Below are 22,478 nucleotides of genomic sequence, written 5' to 3'. Positions count from 1 at the left end.
GCATTTGCTGGAAGGATCAAATTCTACCCCCAGACAATTTTCTCCAACCCTATTAATTTTCTCCAACTTAATAGCTCACTCACTTTTACTGAGTACCACCCCATTCATTGTATGGATGAATAAGTTTGTTGATCCATCCACCTACTGAAGGTATTTTGGTTGTGTTGTGGTGATTATCAGTAAAGTAGCCATAAACATTCACAGGCTGGTTATTGTAAAGAGATGGTTATTGTAAACTTACTTTCATGTAAGTTCAGTAAATATCTAGAAGTTTGATTGTTAAAACATAAGTCTGTTTTAGTTTTAGAAGAAACTGTAAAACCCATCCAAATTGACTATAGCATTTTGCATTCACCCCAACAGTAGGCAAGACTTTCTGTTGCTCAGTATCCTTGACAGCAAATTACATCTTGCCTTTATTGGATCATAGTAGATATTCTAATTCATAAATAGTAATATCTCATTGTTTTAATTTTAATTTCTCCAATGACAATGGTTTCGTGGACTTATTTGCCATATTTCTTAGAGAGGTGCCTGCTGAGATCTTTTGCCCATTTTTTCATTGGCTTGTTTGTTTTCTTATTGAGTTTATGTATATAGATACATATATTATTGAGTTTATGTATATATATTATCTATAATAGATACTACCCTTTATTAGATATGTATTTTGCAAATATTAGATATGTATTTTGCAAATGTTGTCATCCTATCTATGGCTTGTCTTTTCATTCTTTTAATAGTACTTTGCAGAACAGAGGCATGAATTTTAATAAAGTCCAGTAATCAATTTTTTCTTCAACATATTGTGGTTTTGATGTGATATCTAAAGATTAATCACCAAATCCAAGGTCATGTAGATTTTCTTCTATGTTTTCTCTGAAAGATTTATAGTTCTGTCTTTTACATTTATGTCTGTGATACATTTTAAAATGACATTTGGGAAATTTTTAAAAGCTATGTCTAGGTTCATTTTTTACACAGGGACATCCAATTGTTCCCATGTCAATTGTTGAAAAGATGATCCTTTCTTCATTGAATTACATTTGGGCCTTTATCAAAGATCAATTGACTTTATTTGTGTAGATATTTCTCTGTTCCCTTGATCTATGTGTGTATTCTTTTGCCAATACCATGTTATCTTGATTTCTCTAACTTAAGTTTTGAATACAGGTATTGTGAGTCCTCAAACTTTGTTCTTCTTCAATATAGTTTTGTTTTTTTCTAGGTCTTTTTCTTTCCCAAATAAACTTTAGAATCAGTTTATTAATATATACAAAATTTCTTGCTAGAATTTTTATTAGAAATTTGTTGAATCTGCAGGCAAAATTTGCAAGAATTGTCATTCTTTTAATGAGTTTTCTAATCTAGGAATAGAGAATATCTCTTATTTATTCATATCTATTTTGATTTTTTCAGAACTTGTCTAAAATGAATCACATTTACAGAGTTTTAGGGTCTTTATAATCTTATTTCTAAAATTGTCTAAAAACAAATATACCACACCAAAGCCTGCAATTGTCAGCAATAGATTCTATTTTAAAGAAGCGCTGTTTTTAATCAAGTCAAATGCTTTATATGTTTTTCTCTTTTTGCCCTCTACCATACCACCCTGGGCCATACCCCTTCTGCCTTCCTGTCCTCTGCCTCTAGGTGATTATGTTGAGTGAAATAAGTCAAGGAGTGAAAGGCAGATAGATGTCTGATGGGTTCACTAATCTGTGGAATGTAAACACCCCAATATCATTTATATATGCAAAGAGTAGAAGGAATAAAATTTGAACTCAGCATGAAGAAGATAATGGTTACATTTTTTTGTTTTTTAGCATTACCTTTGGTTTCTTTCTTGGAGTTCCCATTTCCTTCTTATATTACCCATATGCTCTTGTATGTTACCTACTTTTCCATTAGATCCCTTAGCATATTAGTCATAGTTATTTTACATCCCTATTTGATAATTTTGACCTTTCCAAACATCTTTTTTCTGAAGTTTCTTTTTTTCTTTTGTTTTTTAAGGTTTTTGTTTTGTTTTGGTTTTTTTTTTTTTTTGGTTTTTATTTTGCTTCATGGAATGCCTTGTAATTTTTTTCTTGAAGCTAGACATGTTGGATTGGGCAATAGATCTAAGGTAAATAGGTATTGGGCCCCCCTGGTGGCACAAGAGGTTAAGATGCAACCTGTGAAGCAATCCGCAGCCTCTGCAACACTAGTTTGATCCCCGACCAGGGAGCTACCTACATGGTGCAGCAGACGTCTCCTGACTTGCTTGCTGCTCCCCTCAGGAGAGTATTTCAGTCAGTCTGCCTGTTCTGTTCCCCACTTTGTCTCTGTGAACCCTTTCATGCCCTACACCTCTGGCCTGTACCCCAGTTCTTCTATGCATAAATAAATATCTTTTAAAAAAATAAAGTAAATAGGTATTTAGTATAAAGATTTGTGCTAATCTGGCCAGGAATTAGGTTGTCTGTAGTCTCCTGTAACATATAACCAGAGGATTCACATTCCTTTAGTGTCATTGTTTGAATGTCTCCTCTTGTCTTTGGGCTTCCCTAACTACACCTATTCAGACATAATCTGTGTCTTACAGTTCTTGCAACTGTAATCCACTGTTATTATACCATAACTGTTCCTGTGGTAGGGTGGTATATTTTTCTGCGCCCGTGACATTGGGCCGTGTCTTTCAGAAATGTTTGTCCTCTGGTATAACTTCTTGCCCCCACCTCCTATTCTCTTCCCTGGCTTAAATATTTCCAGCCAATTTCCTTGACTCCTGACCCCTGCTAACTACTTTTTTCCCCTTAGGTGAGACAGGATAGTGAGAGGAGGTTGAAATAAAAGCCCTTATCCTAACTGGGATGAAAGTCTGGCAAAATCTTCCCCCCTAGACAGTAGACCTTTGTTCTGTAGAAGACTCTTGGCATATTTCACAATAATTATATTTCCTGTACCTTTTCTAGACTCACAAGTATATTTTTCTTGGATCTTCACTGTTAAATCTGGTAGAGACTTAGATATAAAAGTCATAAATATATGGGTCTCTCCTTACAACAGTGGCACCTGGGACTGTCTCACGCTTATGCTAGCCCACCCTCAGCCTCCAGCAATTCATCAAACTTTCAATTTAAGTGCTTTTCCCAGTTTATGGCTCTAGCAACTTCTGTTTCAGATCAGTAAATCTTGGCGATGTCCCTCTGGATGGCTCCATCTCTCCATAATTTGCAGTGACAACTTTGATGGTCTGATGGGCCCAACAAAAGTCAGTGATTTTTAGTTTGTCCATATTTCTCTTGTAATAAGAAGAGTGTTAACTCAAAAGTTCTTTAGATGTCTAAGCTGAAACCAGAAGTGATGGTGTAAATTTAATTGAAATCCTCATAGCTCTTGTAGAGCTCAGATGTCTTTCACAGCAGAGAAGAGATACCTCTGGGTCCTCATCTCTCCTGTGGTCTCTATTCAATTTGAAATAAACACCTGGAAGCTGAAACAAAGAACTGTTTTATCCATTCCCATTCTTTTGGGCTCCTGCTAACAATCAGCTTATTCAGGAAAGGGTCCCTATTATCTTTCCTTTCAGCTATAAAGGTTGTAACCCTGAGGTTACACAGATGGTTGTTTACCCGAGTCCCCAACAAATGGCTTCTGTGACTCATTTTCTGCTCTCTATGCTTCCCTACAGAAAATATTGAGTGAATTTATGTTCATATGATGTTCTGAGACTCTCCTGTTGTGTAACAAGGTAGTTAGCCCCAAGCAGTATTCACTTTCCCTCCAAACGAATCTGAGAGAAACTTTGGCCTTGACTCTGACAGTGACAAACACCTAATTCAAAACTGTTTTGCTTTTTCCTTGGATTCAGCAGCTATTTCTATGGAGCAAAAAAATATTTGGGAATGTATCTAGCATTAGCTTATTATTCACATATTGCTACAAGGTCACTACCACAAAAGGTAGAAGCACATACAAGTATCCTCATCTATAAAATCTGTGTCCCAGGAACACAGGCATGCAGGGCTCAATGTGTGTATTAACCAAGGAAGGGCATTTGTTACTTGCAGAGATTATATAATGGACACAGACATACAACCCAAATCTCTGTGCTTTATATGAAATAGAAAGAATGCCACAAGAGAAAAATAGGACCCATCACTAATGCTGCACTCTATCTTGTTTAGTTAGTTTATAACCATTCATCAGTTATTTTTCACAGAAGACTTGCAAGACAACATATATGGTTCATTTAAAGAGAAAAGTGTAATGGCGCAGAAGACCTCTCCTGCCTCTCCCACTGCTCCTGTCAGCAGAGTATTTTCAGTAGATCTGCCTGTTCTGCTCCCCACTCTGGTGAATCCTCTCACACACATCCCCCCCACACACACACCTCTGGTCTGCAGCCCAGTTCTTGTATGCATAAATAAATAAATCTTTAAAAAAAATAGAGAAGTGGGCCTCCCCGGTGGCGCAGCGGTTGAGCGCTGGGTTGCGAAGCTGCCCTCAGCCTCTGCAGCGCCGGTTCCATCCCCGGCTGCTCCTCGGCCACCAGAGGAGGGTCCCACATGGCGCGCAGACCTCTCCTGCCGCCCGCTGCTCCCCTCAGCAGTGTACTTCGGTCCTTCTGCCTGCTCTGCTCCCCGCTCTGGCTCTGGTAAATTCTCTCACCCTCCCGCGCTTCTGACTGTACCCAGTGCTTGTATAAATAAATAAATCTTTAAAAAAAAAATAGAGAAGTATAAACCTTGAATCAGGTTCTGTAGCCTTTCTGCACCATTTCCATCCCCCCCCCTTGCAGGGATTGTCAGAAGGTCCTTGCCCTTAGGTGATAGGAGAGCTCAGATAAAAAGAATGGTAGAAATTTTCTGCTTACGACTTGCTATTTTCTTCTGACAATAGGAATTCTTAAAAAAACAAAACAAAACAAAAACAAAAACTAAAGGGAACAATAATCCCTTAGAAGGTGCTGTGACATCTTCGGAGGAAGATGCTCAAAATAGACCCTTCCCTGAGCCGTGCCACTTTGACATGTGGATTATTTCAAGTCAAAGTCAACTGAGGACATGAAATCTTGGGAGAAGCTTTTACCGCCCCCTTAACTACTTAGAAGAATGAAAATCGTGGGTATGACCAGATTTAGAGTTATCACCAAAAGTGACCTTTCTGTCAAGAGAAAGCTATCTCTATGGCAGGTCTGTCATGTAATTACAGAACATCTGGTCTTTTTGTCATGTGAATCCTTCTCCTTCCTCCTTGAAGTCCAGGCTCTTATCCCATTCTTTAGCTCAGAAGAACCTGGTGGAGAAGGGGGAGATGTCCCTACTGTCCCCATAGCCTGTTGGAATGGAGGATATTTGTGTTCAAGTCTCCAGGAGTTATGCTTCTGAGTTGGGGACTGACATGTGTTTTCAGAGCTGTATTGCTCCCAAGCTGTTTACAGTTGTTCCCAGTAGTATAAACTCTTTGTGACTTGAATTAAAAAATATTGTCAAGGTATGAAAGAGTTAAGAGCTGGACAATTGCTTAGTTAATGAACTGGGTAGGCCATCAGGATCATATACCTGAAGTTTTGCCTAATTTGCTTCAACTCCCCATCTTATGATTCTTCCTGGTAAAGTAACAAGTGTCTGTGAACAGGAGACTCGTGCTGTGTGTGAAAGGTGCCAGATGTGCTCTGCTCCAAAGGCCAACCTCTAAGGTTGACATTCCACGGAACTATGAGGCCTGTTTCCAAATTAGCTCAGATCTGAAGACCCAGGAAGTAACACCCTCTTGGAAGAGAACCAGAGGCAAGCAAACTCTATGAACTCTGGATAGAATCAAGGGCTGTATAAGTGGTTTGGAATTTTTTAGAAGAGTGGAGGCCTGCCTGCTAAGGAACCATGGTCCCCCCAATTTGGGGTATATGCTGACTCAAATGAAAATCAACTCCTGTTACCTGTTGCCCTTGAAAGGTTCTCTTAATATCTCAATCAACTCAGATTCCTCCAGCAGGACAAACAGTTCCTGGGGGAAGGAAGGCCTTGAATTTTCGGTGGAACAATAGAGTTGCTCATTAAAAGCACCAAGTTATTTCCTATTTTGGCCAAGTATTTTGTGTGGTGGAATATTTATTCTTCTAGATCTCCATTCTTTGTCTCTTAATTGGAGTAATAATAGTCTTTTATGGGAGCGGTAAGATTTGAATGAGACAGGGAAGCAGTGTGTTTCCTGGTACATAAATCGCGCTCAGTAAATATTTAATGGTATTAGAACGCTGTCCTCACTTTCAGCATTGTAGTTGCCTTCTTACTTGAATGAATTTCCTTGTGAAAATATTTAATGCCTATTTTAGTTTAGAGATACTTAGTTCAAACCCTGAACAAAATTGAAAAGTTGGCATTTTGATAACCTTTCCTCCCTCTTATACTGGAGGTCTTTCTCTGGGTCTCTCTCAGAAAGGAGTACAACTCTAATAAGCTGCCCCTGCATGGGGACCTCCCTGGTGGCCCAAGGGGTTAAGCAGAGCACTCTGAAGTTATCCGCAGCCTCTGCAGTACAAGTTCAATCCCCGACTGGCCAGGGAGACACCCACATGGCACAGCAGACCTATCCTGTCTCGCCCGTGCTCGCAGTTCCCCTCAGCAGTGTATTTCAGTCTGCCTGTTCTGTTCCCCACTCTATCTCTGGTGAATCCTCTCACCTCTTGGACCTCTGACCTGTACGCCAGTTCTTGTATGCATAAATAAATAAATCTTTAAAAAAATAAGTTGCCCTTACCACACTGTAAATTACTTAGTCAAAATCCTCACAGGCATATTTGCATTTGAAAAGAAAATGTTGATTTTACAGAACCCCCATATCCCCTTCCACACATACACACAGTAAAAAATTAAGATGCAAACACAGTCATCAGAGAGAGGAAGGAAAGTATTCTCAGAGTCCCTCAAATGCCATCAGCAGGCATACACAAATGGCATATGCCTACAGGGTGATTCACAGGGTGAATTCTGCTTAGCATAACATTGCTGTGCTATTGCTCACTCTTGCTCCATTGATGATTTCCAGGAGGCAATTTTGATGTTAAAGTTGGAGTTCTATAGGCTCATTAATTTATATATCTTTGAAGTTTTAAAGAATCACAATGTTCTTAAAATGTTCTTTATCAACACTGTGCACCCAAGTAAGAAAAATGTAGGTGAAAGACAGAGATTAACATAAGAATAGTTTTGGAATTCAGCTCCTTTGTGGAGATTCATCTATTTTTCTCACCTGTTTACCTCTTTGACCTTATATAAAGTCTTCAGTGTTAAAGTCCTTCACAGGAAACTACCAGGTCAGCCTAATTTGAAAAAACAAAAATGATGGAAGTAAAGTTATCTCGCAATTGAATTAACTTAGATGACAAAAAGATGCATGTGTTCTGTCAAGACTTTGAAAATATTGTTTTGATGATTTGAAAAGAAAAGAATGCTTTGGAAGTTATTCCTAATTGGGCAGACATTCTTGGTCCACATATATTTTAACAAAGTCATGTGCTAAATAAGCTCAGGCCTCTCTGGAAGGAGTTGGCTGTGGTTGTTAACTTTTAAAATATATCTGGACAGTTTTCAATATAAGAACATCTAAATTTTTAGTTTAAGTCTAAGTATATTCTGACACATTTCCTCATATAAATATATGTTGGTAAATAGATTGACACCATAGATCCTAAATTATAAGTCAGTTCATGCAAATCATTTATTTTTCTGTGAAGTTGAGATCCTTAGGACAAGAAATTGAGTTCTATTGAGATGTTTTTCAGCCCATTGCTCTTTGGAACGCAATGACTCCTGCCAGTTTCTGGTTGTCAATGGGATAAAGTTCCAGATTTGTTGATGAGTAAAGTACCCACTATCAGACATTTGGGGCAAAGTCTCCTTGGGATACTGAAAAAAAAGAACTATTTTCCTTAAAACACAAGAATTAAACAGAGGATACTGTACAACGGTGCTCAAAAACCAAGGCATGATTCATCTGTTCTATTGGCTCAATTTTCATTGTTTTTTGACTAAATTTTTCTACAGAATGCCCCAGGATTTAGGGTGTCTCTTTCCAGGAGGATAGTTGAGACAGTGATCTATTATATAGGTTGCTTTCAGTATTTATTGTCTGTTGGTAGAAGGGAATTTTGAAGTTATTTACTGAAATTTCAAACATCAGAAACATGGAAGAGTCAGTTATTCATTACTGCATATTGTTTACTGGCTACCGACTGGTATTGCAGGCAGGACAGAATGACAGGGAAATGCAAAGGAGAAAGTACACATAGCCATCTATTCCCTTCCGCTCTGCCTGCCAGATCTTGAGCTCTGAATGCCTAATTGTAGATAGACTGATAAAATGACATTTAAGTCCGTTGACACAGGCCCCAAGTTTGCCCTATATGTTATCTCAAAATTATTTTGATATTTCCCATGATATAAGTTTAGAAGGAGTTGTTCTGGGTCAGTGGTTCTCAATATTTAACTTGCATCAAAATCACGTGGAGGGTTTTTAAAAACAGATATGTGCTGCTCCTCCACATTGTCAGATTCAGTAGCACTTCTAATTAGTGTCCAATTTACGTTGCCACTGCTGATCTACACAACACATTTTGAGAACCACTGCTCTAGATTTTCTTAGAAACAAACAAGCAAAAAATTAGTAGGACAGAAGAAGCAGAGAGGAGGGTCAAAGAATCTAAGTCATATCTTACCTTATCTTGGATTGCTAGCTAGATTTTAAATGATCTGTTACTCCTAAATGATTTCTTCAAATTTGTAATTCAAGGAATCTTATATGCAGTTTGTGATCTCTCTGATCCCTATATTCTCCAATCAAATTTTCACTAGCCCCTGTTTGATAAATCTGTTTTCTTTTCTAAAGGACACTACCCTTGGCAAATCATATGATTTTGGAACTTTAGCCTAGGACTTATATTGATTCATTTCCACATTGCACTATTTATCATTTTTCAAAATTGAATTAGTTTAAACTCACATCCTTTGAAATTGTAGGTAGTCTGATCAATCATCCCAGTTTGCTGAAGAGTTTCTCAGGATGCAAGACTTTCAGTGTGATAACCAGGAACATCTTGAGCAAACCAGGATGAGTTGGTAATGTTGCTTACCAATCTGGCCAAATTTTGGTCACCTTTAAACTTAATGAGCATTCACTTTTGTCACTTAAATCACATAATAACTATACCAGGGATGCACTGGAGTCTTTTTACTCTCAAGACACACTGAATGAATAAAGGTAAGTTTTCTCTAACATATCTTACCTTTATATTGTCTTCATGTTAAAAAAAAAAAAAAAAAACCAATATCTGTTGCCCTTACCAGATCAAGGGAACCGTTTGAGAGTGAAAATGGTTTTTATGCTACAGACCTCTTGGATATCTTGTGGGATAAAGATCTTTGACTTTATATAATTTTCTAAAAAACAAATTTGAAACACTAAATTAACCCTGACTTATAGCCAAAATTGTCTCTTAAGACTCACATGTTTGGGAGTAAACAAAACCATTTATTTCTGAAGACTTTCCATCTCATCTCTCTTCTGGGAGATTAATTCCATGAACTTTTCTAAAATAGTATGATTTGCTAGCAGCAAGAAAAGTGTAACAAATTAATTATAGATGTATGTTAAATTACTTTCATTACCATCCCAGGTTTCAAGGTACCTCATGTGAGTAGAATGACTGATCAAACACTCTTTCAATCCATCTCCATGGCAATATCTACTTTTATTATTTTTGTAATGCTGCTTTTAGATAAGGGAAAAAGCCAAAGCTGATGGAAGGGCTATTTACAGATTTCAGAGGAAGGAACATGGTTGATCCAGGGGGAGGAATTGGAGTATAAATATAGATTTAGCCTTCATCCCAATGGGTCCCACTAGTTTGGGGTTTCAGCGGTCACTCAGATACCAAGAGTTTTGCCCATGTCAGGCAATGCCTCAGTTTTTAGCCTTCCTGCCCCTTTTGAAGTCCCAAAGGCCTTGAAATTTCTCACATCCATTCAAAGCTGCCCTCTCCAATTCTCCCATTGAGCCCTCTAAGTTGTTGCTATTTGCTGGCAGTTGGCCTGGGCCTCAGTGATTAGTGTTAACTTCCTAACCAAAGGAACTTCAGCTCTTTACAGTGAAAATAAAACTGGAATTCATGAGATATGGAGTCTTACCTTAGCCACTGTGCATGGGACCTCCAGCAACTTAATATACCTCAGTATTAAGAGACTAAATAAACAAATGGGTCAGAACGTATATAAAAATAGAACTCTGATCCACAATCTACAGCAACCAAGCCAGGAAACCAAACCACAGTTTCTGTAGCAATCAATCCCATATATTCCATACTTAATCTATAACTGTCAACTCTCTTATATTTGGCCCAAGCTTCCAACTTAGAACCAGATAGAGAAAGCCTTATGTGGTCCAGACCAATCACAGAGGATGTTCCGCTTCTAGTTAGCCAATATTCAGCTTCTCCAACCCAAGCACAGCAGAAGACTTCCCTTTTTCCACTATGAACTTTTCCGCAATTCTGCAAATCTGTTGTCTCTACCAAATGCAGGAAATGGGAACTGGCTCCCTTTTGCAGTGAGCTCTCAATACAGAGCCTTTGTTCTTGTTGAGCAGGTCTTTGTTGGTTTCCAGCTTTCTCTTCTGTAAAAGAGGGTTTTGGAAGAAAATAAAACAGCAAGAAGGGACCTGGGGATCCCTTAGGAGAGTTCTTGGACCACTCAACTCAGAACATCAGACAAGACACTTGCATTGGGGGGGTGGAGCAGGCATGGCTGTGTCCCACTCCCTGCACACTCCTGTGTTTTACAAATGTTTGGTCTGTCTCAGCTTAGGCATGAGAATTTCACAGCTAACATGAGATTTTATTTTATTTATTTAAAAAAAATTTTAAGATTTATTTATTTATGCATACAAGAGCTGGGGTATAGGCCAGAGATGCGGAGGGTGAGAGGATTCACCAGGGACAGAGTGGGGAACAGAAAAGGCAGACTGACTGACATACACTGCTGAGGGGAGCTGTGGGCGAGACAGGAGAGGTCTGCTTTGCCATGTGGGTTTCTCTGTGGCTGGCCGGGGATCACACTTGTGCTGTAGAGGCTGCGGATTGCTTCATAGTGTGGCGCTTAGCCCCTTGCACCACCAGGGAGGCCCAACACGAGATTTTAAAACTGCTCAAGTATCAGTTTTAAAATGGGAAAATCCCATGACTCTCCTATAAATATAAAATTAGTATGTGTTAAATATTCTATTCAATCCAGTAATTAATAAGAGTCATTGAGATACTAAAGCCAGCCTATAGAGCATTTTTAAAGTCAGATGCTTATAGGTAAGGTTAGAATGATTCCTGAATGAGATGCAAAATAGGGTAATGTACAAGAGAGATGTTACTGTTGCTTATGGGATGATCACTTTTACCAGACAAAAATAATTTGCTTCTCTACAGGACAAAATATACAAATTAACCTCTGCTCTACAGACTTGTAAAAAAGCAGTCAACAGAGAATCAAATCCAACACTGCACTTAAAATAACATTTTGTATTCCTTTTGCCTATTTCTAAATTTCAGATACTTTCAATGATAAAACTTTAGTCCGGATGAGAAAATAGGTTTGGGGAGGTTATGTAACTGGCTCAAAGGCACATGAGTCAAAACCAGTGCCTCTGGGTTCTAAAGCCTCTACAAGATTTTTCTCCCATGTAAATCCTGCAGTATTCCTAAGGTGTGCTTGCTTGCAGAAAGTTTTCTGATACTCACTTCATTTATGAAGCTTATCTCCAGCATGAGTCCTCCTGTCTTCCATGAGGAAAGTGTTCTAATTGAACACTTTATTGAATTCAGTACATGTATAAGTATTCTCCACTGAATGAATTTTCTGATGCTGCGTGGGGCATGCTCTCTGATGAAAGGTTTTCCCACGTTCATTACACTTAGAAGATTTAGCTCCAAACAGCTTCTCTGGTGGTGCATAAGGTATATGATCTAATGGAAAGCTTTGCCACGTTTAATGCATTTGTATGGTTTTTTCCCTCTAGAATGATTTTGTGATCTTTGGTCAAGAAAAGTAGCCAAAAAGTGACCACCTCTCCCTCACCACATCTTGATCTACACAGAGGGTATATATGGTGCCTCTGTCCTTGCAGAGACAAAGAACCCACAGAACATCTTTTGCTTCTCTCTTTCTATGGGAAGGTGTGGGCTGCCCATGAGGATGTCTGGATATGTCTAAAAGTTAATGTCCCTGAGATGACCTTCAAGAAATGACATCCAAGTACTGATGGATAAATAGAATTTATACTCCAGCTTTCTGCCCTTAAGTGGGGCGTTTCTTTTTCTTTTTCTTTTTTTTTTAAAGATTTATTTTTATTTATACAAGAACTGGGCACAGGCCAGAAGCAGGGGAGGGTGAGAGAATTCACCAGACACAGAACGGGGAGCAGAATAGGCAGATTGACCGAAATACACTGTTGAGGGGAGCAGCGCGTGAGACAGGAGAGGTCTGCCACGCCATGTGGGTCTCTCCCTGGCCGGCCGGGAATCGAACTCACGCTGCAGAGGCTGCGGACAGCTTCACAGTGCTGCGCTCAACCCACTGCGCCACTGGGGAGGCCCAGGTGGGATGTTTCTGAAGCATATTCTACACAGTCTGTCAGAGGGTCTCCAGCAAGAATGAACTCTGATTGTTTTCAAAAGTAGCCTGATCATTAATACCTGCTTTATTAGCATTCCTCCTTCCTTGTCTTAACTTCCCACTCTCCTCCATGTCTCCTGGGATTACCTCTGAACTAAGCTGCTTGTACCCAACTCCTTGGCTCATAGTTTGCTTTAGGAGGGGCAAAAACCAAGATGAAGGCGGCCTGGTTTTAGAGATTATTCAGCACCCCAACTCTGCTAATCGAAACATCTACTGCATATATTAGTTTGAATGAAATACAAACATTATAATCAAATAGAAAAATGACAGATGTTTCAGAGAATATGACTTGTCAGGAAAATTCTCTTTAATAAATCATTTGTCATGAAATTATATAGCCTTCCCTATGAGGATTTTAGAGCCAAAATTATAAGTCTGGCTTTATGTGTTCCCAAATCCTTTAATCCTACATAAATATTCAGAATATTCAGATTTCCAGATTGGAGAAATTTAATTAACCTTTGATGATTGCATATTTCACACATATTTTAAAGCAAATACTTTAAAATTTAAAACAGGAATGATAGCAAAATAAAAATTTGAAAGGCAATATAAAATATTGTGAATACTTTAATACACCAAACTTCAGAAATAGACATAAATAACTCTAAGATCATAAAAATGAGTAAAAAAAGAGGTGAAAAAGTAATTACTGAATGAAACAATTACACTGTCAAAAGCATAACTTTAAATAAAATATATTAATAATAGTAAGTAGTACCAGGTTAACATCGGCTAAGAACCAGTGAATTTCCCCCAATGTTCTCATAATAATTGGCCTTTCATGTTTACAAGTTTATTTTATATTCACTTCACATATGATGTCTGATATCCTCCCATCAGCAGTTATTGTCCAGTGATGAAATAATGAAGAAAATTAAGAAAGATAGGGGCCTCCCTGGTGGTGCAAGGCATTAAGATGCAGCCTATGGGGCTGTTTGTAGCCTCTGCAGCATGAGTTCAATCTCCCTGGCCAGGGAGGTGACCCACATGGCATAGCAGACTTCTCCTGACTTGCCTGCTGCTCTCCTCAGCAGTGTATTTCAGTCAATCTGCATGTTCTGTTCCCCACTCTGTCTCTGGTGAAACTTCTTACCATGCTCCCACCCACACCTCTGGCCTATATCCCAGTTCTTATGGGAATACATAAAATAAATAAATCTTTTTAAAAAAAGAAAATTAGGAAAGATAGTCATTTGTAAATGTGAGTAACTTATTTACAAAATATGTACTTTAGAAAGCACATAAAAATAAGAATAGAAAAAGAGCAGTGACCCCATAAAGAAACACTTCAGGAGTAGTTATTATTAATATCTTAGCATATGTAACCCAGATTTATTTTAAAATAAACCATATATATATTTATAAATCCACATATACACTAACTTTGAATCAAAAGATATAAACACTTTGATATCCTGAGTTTTTAGCTAATTATATTTATGAGTGTTTTTCCATGTCATAAAATATTTATGGAAAACAATCTAGTTACTTCTTAATATCTCATTTTATTTATGTCCCATAATTTATTTAACACTCCTCTACCATTGGACATTTATGATATTTGCAGATATTTGTCATTATAAATAATGCTGCAATTAGCATCCTTATTTATTGTTTTTTTTATGTCTTGATTGGTTTCTCATGAAACACTAATAGAAGTGGAATTATCTGAGATATGATTTTGAACATTGTAAAACTTGACATACATAACTTAATTTCTCACTTATATAACTTACATATTATTGTTAGCAATATATAAAACTACTATTTAATCACATTCTTAAAATTATTAAGATATTTAACTTTTGTCACTTTGGTACATGAAAAAATCTCTTAGGTTTAAAACTTAAGATTTATTTACTTATTAAGAAATGTTTGTTGGGTCTCCCCTGGTGGCGCAGCGGTTGAGCGCTGGGCTGCAAAGCTGCCCGCAGCCTCTGCAGCGCCAGTTGGATCCCTGGCCGCTGGCGAGGGTCCCACATGGCGTGCAGACCTCTCCTGACATTCCTGCTGCTCCCCTCAGCAGTGTATTTTGTCAGTCTGCCTGTTCTATTCCCCGCTCTGGCTCTGGTGAATTCTCTCACCCTCCCGCGTTTCTGACTGTACCCAGTGCTTGTATAAATAAATAAATAAATCTTTAAAAAAAAAAAAAAAAGAAATGTTTGTTTACGTTTTTTGCCCATTTTTCTTCATAAATTTAAGAATGCTATATATCCTCACAATATTAACCTATTGTCCATATTTCACAAGAATTTTTTTAGCATCTACCTCATGCTATACTTTTTGGTAGGCACAGGAAAAACAATATCAGCCAAATATAGTTTCTTCTTCTTTCACAGAGTGTACTGTCTGTGGAAGACAGGCAGTTTGAACAAGTGAACAGTTTGAACAGTTTGAACATCCTATAGTAATATAGGATGCTACAGAAGCTTAAGAAATTAGCACTGTGCGGTGGAGTTAATTTAGCGGAGCTGAGACTGTTTATCCCTAAAAGGTCTATTTTACAAGTGGACCCTGGGATTTTATGAAGTTTCTAACTATTCCTGATAGTAATGGCTCATTGTGTCTAAACTACTCAATAATTAATGTAGTTTTTGCTGGACACATGCTTTCCTTCCGGAGGTCTGGAATCTTGGTACACACTGGGCAGAGGCAGCATATGTGATCAGCCCCCAATAAAATCCCTGTATTTAGTCTCTAATGAGCTCCTCTCATGGACAACATTTCACATGTGTTCTCATGACTTCTTCATGGGAGAATGAAGCTGTTTTGTGTGACTCCATAAGGAAGACCCATAGATGCTGGTACCTGCTTTCCTCCAGACTTGCCTTCATTTACCTTTTTCCCTTTTTTGATTTTGATTTCTATGTTTTTTACAACACATCTTAACTATGAGTAAACAAATTATAGAACCTCAGGGTGTCTTGGGGACTCTGCACAAGTACCTAACTTAGTCCTACTGTATCTTTTATTTCTTTTTGTGAGGCAGGGTGTGGGGCAGGGATATGTGAAGACATATGAGGAACTAAAAGCATCAGTTATAGTGGGAAAATTAACCCTAGACCTCACATTGCTCTAAGCCTTCCTAACAAAGCTTCAAAGCAAGCCTAGAAAGGGTCATATTGTTTCAAAGCAATTTAATCAAGTCTCAAAAGAGGACTGAAGAGTAATTTTCTGGAGGAAAAGAAAGATCCATCATCCAACAAACCAAAATTCACAGTATCTGGCATCCAATCAATAGTGACCAAGCTGGCAAAAAGGACAGAAAAAAATGTAACCAGAAAGACAAGAAAAATATCAAGGCTCATCTGGAAATAACATAAATGATAGGCTATCCAGATATGGACATTAAAATAGTTAGCTATTCTATATATTCAAGAAGCTAAAGGAAAGATTGGACATTTTAACTAGGGACTTAGTAAAAACTAAATCAGACTTCTAGAGATAATACTATAATATTTGAGATGAAAAAATATAAAGGGTAGGAAAATAATTATAAAATACACAATGCATTAGGAAACACTAGTGAACTTGAATACATAATAAGAGAAACTACCAAAATAAATTATATAGAGATAAATAGCCATAAAAATTGATAGGTTATCAATGATCTGTGGGAAACTTCAGATAGCCAAACCATGTGTAAATAGAGTCCCAAAAAGAAAAGATAAAGGAGAAGATAGAAAAAATAACTTGACCCACTTTGAAAATGTGCCATGTGCCACAAGGGAAAAAAATAGAGGGCTTGTGGCAAACTTTGGCCAGTGAAAGTTAAGAAACAAGCAGGAAACACTGGAAACTTCCCTTCTCCTGCCCCATGCCATTTTCCATTGTACTATTCTGAAATACTTGTGCAGTAGATCCTTAGCTAATGCCATGTCATTGAATGTCAGTTTCAATAACTGACATTCAGTCTCCTTTGTGCCAGTCTGAGTGAGTGAATGAGTGAGGGTGTGTGTGTGTGTGTGTGTGTGTGTGTGTGTGTGTGTGTGTATGCATGCATCCTGTGATGAACTGGTGTCTTGTCCAAAGCTGTCCCTCCCTTGCAGTCTGAACTTCCTGGATAGCTTCAGCAACATTTGACCCTGACCTGGAATAAGTCAGTAGGAATATAAATGAATACAAATGATTGTTTAATATTAGAAGTGTTTTGAGGTCTTAGCAATGTTTCTGTGGTCAGAAATATGTATTAGGCAATTAACTCTTGTTTCTATATATTAGCTTATGGTGAAATTGATTTAATTATATGGCATTTCACTTTAAAGCTAAGGCAAGAACTTGAGCAAAGAGGACTTACTGTATTCTGTACAGCCTTTCAAGAGAAAACTCACTTGGGGGGAGTGGCTGGCTATGTCTCTTTTCATCTTATGAAGGAGGGGCAACTGAGTGATGCATCTTTTATTTTCCTTTCTATCCTTCCCTGACTACTTACACCCCTTTCCATCACCCCCACTGTCCTGGGATTTCACTTCCATGTAAAGTGTTAGCAATCAAAGCTTCAGGATTTGATTTTAAGGGACTCCAACTGATACAGTGCAATACAGGAGAAGAAAGTATCAGATAGGATAAGATGATGATTAGATGGGGAATTGAACCCTTGTCAAGAGTAGAGAATGCTTGATGTAAATATGGAAAATGAGCATGAACTGATTAAGAATAGAATATAGGATTGATGGAGAAAATGTACAAGCTCTTTGAGATCAGTGATCAGATATTAATACTAGCCCCAGTTTGCACAGTTGTATTCAGCACTTCTTAGTAATCTGGGTCTAGTGGAGATGGACTCTGGGACTCATTTAAATGTGGATGGAGTTTTAATCAGTCAAGTGTAAGAAAAGAACAGGAGGTCAAAGAGGTTAAGAACATTTGCAAGATATTGATTGAAGAAAGACAAATTCTAAGCTTGACAGTGAATAGTGAAAGTAATTAAGGCAGAAAAAAGTGGAGAGGGGAATCGAAAGAATTGTAGATCTCAATATGGAACAAAGGGCTGAGTTCTTAGGAAGAATGGAAAGAATTGGAAGGAACAGAGGTTTCAGTCTAAGAGTAAAATGTCTTAATGTATAGTGTTAGAAATGTGAAAAATGTCACTAGCAAGTATGAAAGTGTGGTTATAAATGGGAGACTAAAGTGGTATAAAGACAAGAACCATATCTATAGAATATTTTATTGCTCTCATCCTCTCCTTTCATATTCTTTAATGAACCTGCTTAATTTTTGAACTAAATATTGACAGCTTTTGTTCACTACTTTTCCTTCACTATATCATGTATGCTTGCTTAAGTTCAGAGAAATGATGGTATTATGTATGTAAGTGCAAGGTGACATGTATGAAAGAAGGAGCCATGAAAAAATACCCTTGCTGGCAGGGTTGGGAAGAACAGTTTAAAGCTAAGTAAAACTGCAAAGTGACTCACACTGTCTTAGTCTTACTTCCCTCATATGTAAAATGGAAATACAGTCAATCCTTGAACAACAATAATTTGAATTGTGCTATTCTACTTGCATTGATTTTCTCAACTGGGGTTCTACATTCACAGATTCAACTAACAGAAGCAGTTGGTTGAATCTGAGAATGCAGAATCCATAGACATAAAGGGTCAATTATAAGGAACTTGAGAATCCATAGATTTTGATATTGTGGGGGTGGGAGGGTATTGGTTTTGGTATGGTAGGGGGTCTTGAAGCCAATCCCCTGTGGATACCAATATGTGACCATAGTTAAGTTTTTGGAGTATCAGAAGTTATACCTGGGTTTCCGATTGTAAGGGTGTTGCTACTCCTAATATCCTTGTAGTTCAAGAGTCAGTAGTAATACAATTTATCTCTTTAAGTTGTTTTGGAGATAAATTAAACAAATGAAATGGTGTATGTTTTTCTCAACATATGGAAAACATTTATATAAAGCCCCCAGTGCACATGAACCAAGCTCTATTAGTATTGTCTCATATTAATATAAGGTTTCAATGACAGATTGTAAATGGTATTACTTAGGTACAAAAAGAATAATTTCCTAAAGTAAAATCATCACACTAACTATGCTTTCTTAGTGGCTGGTATGTGATATGTCAGGTTAAACTACTAAATATTTCTTTGTCTTATTTGGTAATCCCTCCTGCAAGTAACATCTAGTTTGAACTTGCTATTTTTCAGAGACTGGTGTGACAGGTAATTAATTCCTGAAGGTTTTCTTCAGGGAGACTTCTAGAGACCTGTTTTTCCAAATGTAACTGATTTTATTTAAATTAAAAGGTCCTAGAGTAAAGTTTTTGTTTGGCAAAATAGAATAAATGTTCTAACAGAGTAAATGTTCTACAGAAGAGTGAGCACTACCAAAAAAGAACAGCCCATGAAGGCAGAGGTCCAAGCAAAGGAAACGGTTTATATTGAATTTGACTTTGGACCTTTACTTCCACCTTCTTGGAAGGTTTTGACTAGGACACTGGGATGTTTAGTCTCAATCTCTCCAACTCAGAATCTATTAACTATTGTTGCTACCAACCTCCAAGGTCTTGTAGATGCCGAAGTGAAATGATTCATGTACAGTTTGAACTTTCCAAGTACTCCACACAAAAGGAGAGATCATTCATGTGCAACCCTTCCAGCTGCTTGTGTTTTTCACTTACATTTAGGCATTCAGCTGTTGTTTGGCAGGAGCCATCTCCCCTACATTAAAAAAAAAATTCTGTAAAATATTCTAGTTCACCAGATGGTTTTCTTTGCATTGTAAAGTCTATTCTTAGCTGCTAAGCGAAGTCATTGTGTTTACCAAAGTAAAGAAAAAAGTACACATTGAACACGAGAGTGAAACGCTTCTACAGGGCAAGAAGTTGATTTGATATAAAATGAGCATCTAACCTGGCCCTTTTAAATGCTATACTAGGCATTTCCTTGAAAATGAGCCAAGTGCATTTTAAATCCTTATTACCCAGTCAGTTCTGGGTTACATGCATATTAATCAACAAGGGCTGCTGGGAACCCAGATGTGCAGGTGTTTTTCTACAAAAGTGTGAGTGTAAAAATGATTTGCCTATTCAATTTCTCATGGCAACTCATTGAATCAGCCAGTAGTTGGATGGTTTCCTGAAACTCTCAAATGAAAGCTTTTATTTATTTAAGTCCATAGGAAAAACTGAAATAGGAAAGCAGCCTCAAACTATAAAGAAATCCTTGGTTTCTTTGAAGACACTGTAGGCCATGCTAATTATATTAAATGTCTGTGCCACACAGGAAAATAAAAAATAATTCTGATGGTAAAAAAATAAATTAAGGAAAAACTAAAATGAAGGGCAAGTTTTTTAAACTATGGATGAAATATGAATATGAAACTAAAGGTAAAAATTATGGCTAGTGATTGTGCTAATAAGCAGCTTTAGATATTCTCATTGAACATAGATAAACCAAGAAATTATGTCCAGGATTCTCACAGAAGACCATTCATAGTACTATCGCATGCACATCAGAATCAAATGCTGCAGAATTTAAATAAGTAATTTGAAAATGATAAATAATGGATTCTTTATCTACTTGCTGGCTGTTTTGATGATCTGAAAAACATTCTTCATACTCTGTTGCAACATTTGTGTGTATAAGTCAATAAGTCAATAAGATCATAATTTAAATTTCTCAAAAAAGATGAAACCACTAAATCATGGAAGAGTCAGAGTTTTGCCAATCAAGGTATCTGTTTCACAGTTTGATCTTAGTAAGTCCTAGTGTTTTGGCTGTGAAGTAATACATTTGGGTCCTGGAGATCTAATAGTCTACTGAGATTCTACTCTTGAGCATACCGTATGAAATTAAAAACAAAACAAAACACTACTGCCTTTTAAAAAGTGTCTAATATTATCATTTATCCAAATGTTCCCATATAATTAAGAAGAAGCCAGGACCCAAAATTGCGTACTGTATGACATTCTAGAAAAAGCAATGCTAGGATTGAAAAAACGATCAGTCAGGATGATCAGATTAAAGATTTATTTATTTATTTGTTTGTTTGTTTGTTTGTTTGTTTGTTTGTTTATTTATACAAACACTGAGTACAGTCAGAAGCGCTGGAGGGTGAGAGAATTCACCAGAGTCAGAGCGGGGAATAGAACAGGCAGACTGACGAAACATGCTGCTGATGGGAGCAGCGGGCTTGGCAGGAGAGGTCTGCGCGCCATGTGGGACCCTCACCGGCTGCCAGGGATCAAACTGGCGGTGCAGAGGGTGTGGGCAGCTTCGCAGTCCAGTGCTCAACTGCTATGCCACCAGGGAGACCCAGGATGATCAGATTAAATGGAAGAATTGAGTACAAAGGGGCAGAGGGACATTTTGGAAGTGATGGAAATGTTCTGTATCATGATTGCAACTATGGATGGCTGAAAATTATACCCCAGTAAACATAAAAAAATTTACACAAGCACATTTGCCATAGATAACCAGAATGTTTTCATATGGAAAAAGATTCTCCAATGAATTGCTCGTTCCTTCCCTTTCTGAACATGCATTCATTCAATGATCATATTTTAATCCTGTTTACAATTGTTGTTTTACCATCAATGATGAATCAAGATCAGAAGGCACATGGCTGAATGTTGGTCCTTCCCCATGAATGAAGCAATGTGCAGCAGGCACACTTTTGTTCCCTTTGGCTCTTACTTTCCATCCTCACTGACATGGCGTCCCTTTTCTAGTATACATTTGACAAGCAAAATGAGCATTGGGTACATGAGAAATATCTTCTTATATGGCATGAGTGGCAGGTGAGAAGCAGAATAAAAGTCACCAGTACTTTGTTGTCCATGCACCATGTATGTGCACACAGAGGAGACTCCTATGCTGTCACTTAGCACTTATATCCAATTTAGCACATACACACTTGTAGCTGCTGTTCTACATTGTATGTCACTTAGATTGTATTATTGTCTAACACTGTCAAAAATGAATCAACCAAGACATTTTTCTCTTTATCACTCAAATATTACATGGCATTAATGTTGTATTTATAAGGTTCTTAGATAGTGTATGACATTTGTTCATATTGGTAATTAGGAATGCAAATAAACAACAGGGGTATTCTCAGATTAATTAACAAACAATGTGGCAAAACCTAAGAAAATATTTAGATTATCCTTTTAGTTTATATTCACAGATATTCTCTAGCCTGAAAAAAAAACCTTATGTTAATTCCCATTGTCCCTACATAAGTAGGTTCAAATCCTATGCTCACACAAAATGTTATTCATTATATCCACAAGAGTATTCTGCAGTAGCATTTATGCAGTTATTGCATTGGCACTTTAATATATCAATGAACCATCTATAAGACATTGAATCATTTTTTACAAATTGCGATTATAATATAGTAGAATCACAACAGATGAAAATGGGAAATTATACAAATGTAAATGTAAAAACTAAAAGAAATGAAAATTCATTAGAGAAGTTGCCTGTACCCTGTTAACTAAAAGTTAGCTGAGGTGAACGGACCAGCCTTATTTGGCTATTCTCATAGCACAAAATCATCTAATATTTTTAAGCAAGATGTATTTTCACCTATTATTTTTATTGTATGTGTTATTAGTTTTATCTTTGAAAAACTGGATTTCTACAAACCACATTTTAAGAACTTTTACTCCAAAGAACTTTCATCCTTTCTCTATGTGGCTAAGAAAACTAAATCTAGTTACTTAGGATGTTCTTTCCCCAAGGTCACAGCTAATGAACTGCAGCTGGCAGGATATCCAGCCTCCTCTTCTGCCTGCTATGTATGTCCACAAGTCC

The sequence above is a fragment of the Talpa occidentalis genome, unplaced genomic scaffold (genome assembly GCF_014898055.3).
Source record: "Talpa occidentalis isolate TD23 unplaced genomic scaffold, MPIMG_talOcc4v2.1 talOcc4.10, whole genome shotgun sequence".
Taxonomy (NCBI): Eukaryota; Metazoa; Chordata; class Mammalia; order Eulipotyphla; family Talpidae; genus Talpa; species Talpa occidentalis.
This window is presented reverse-complemented; position numbering follows the sequence as displayed.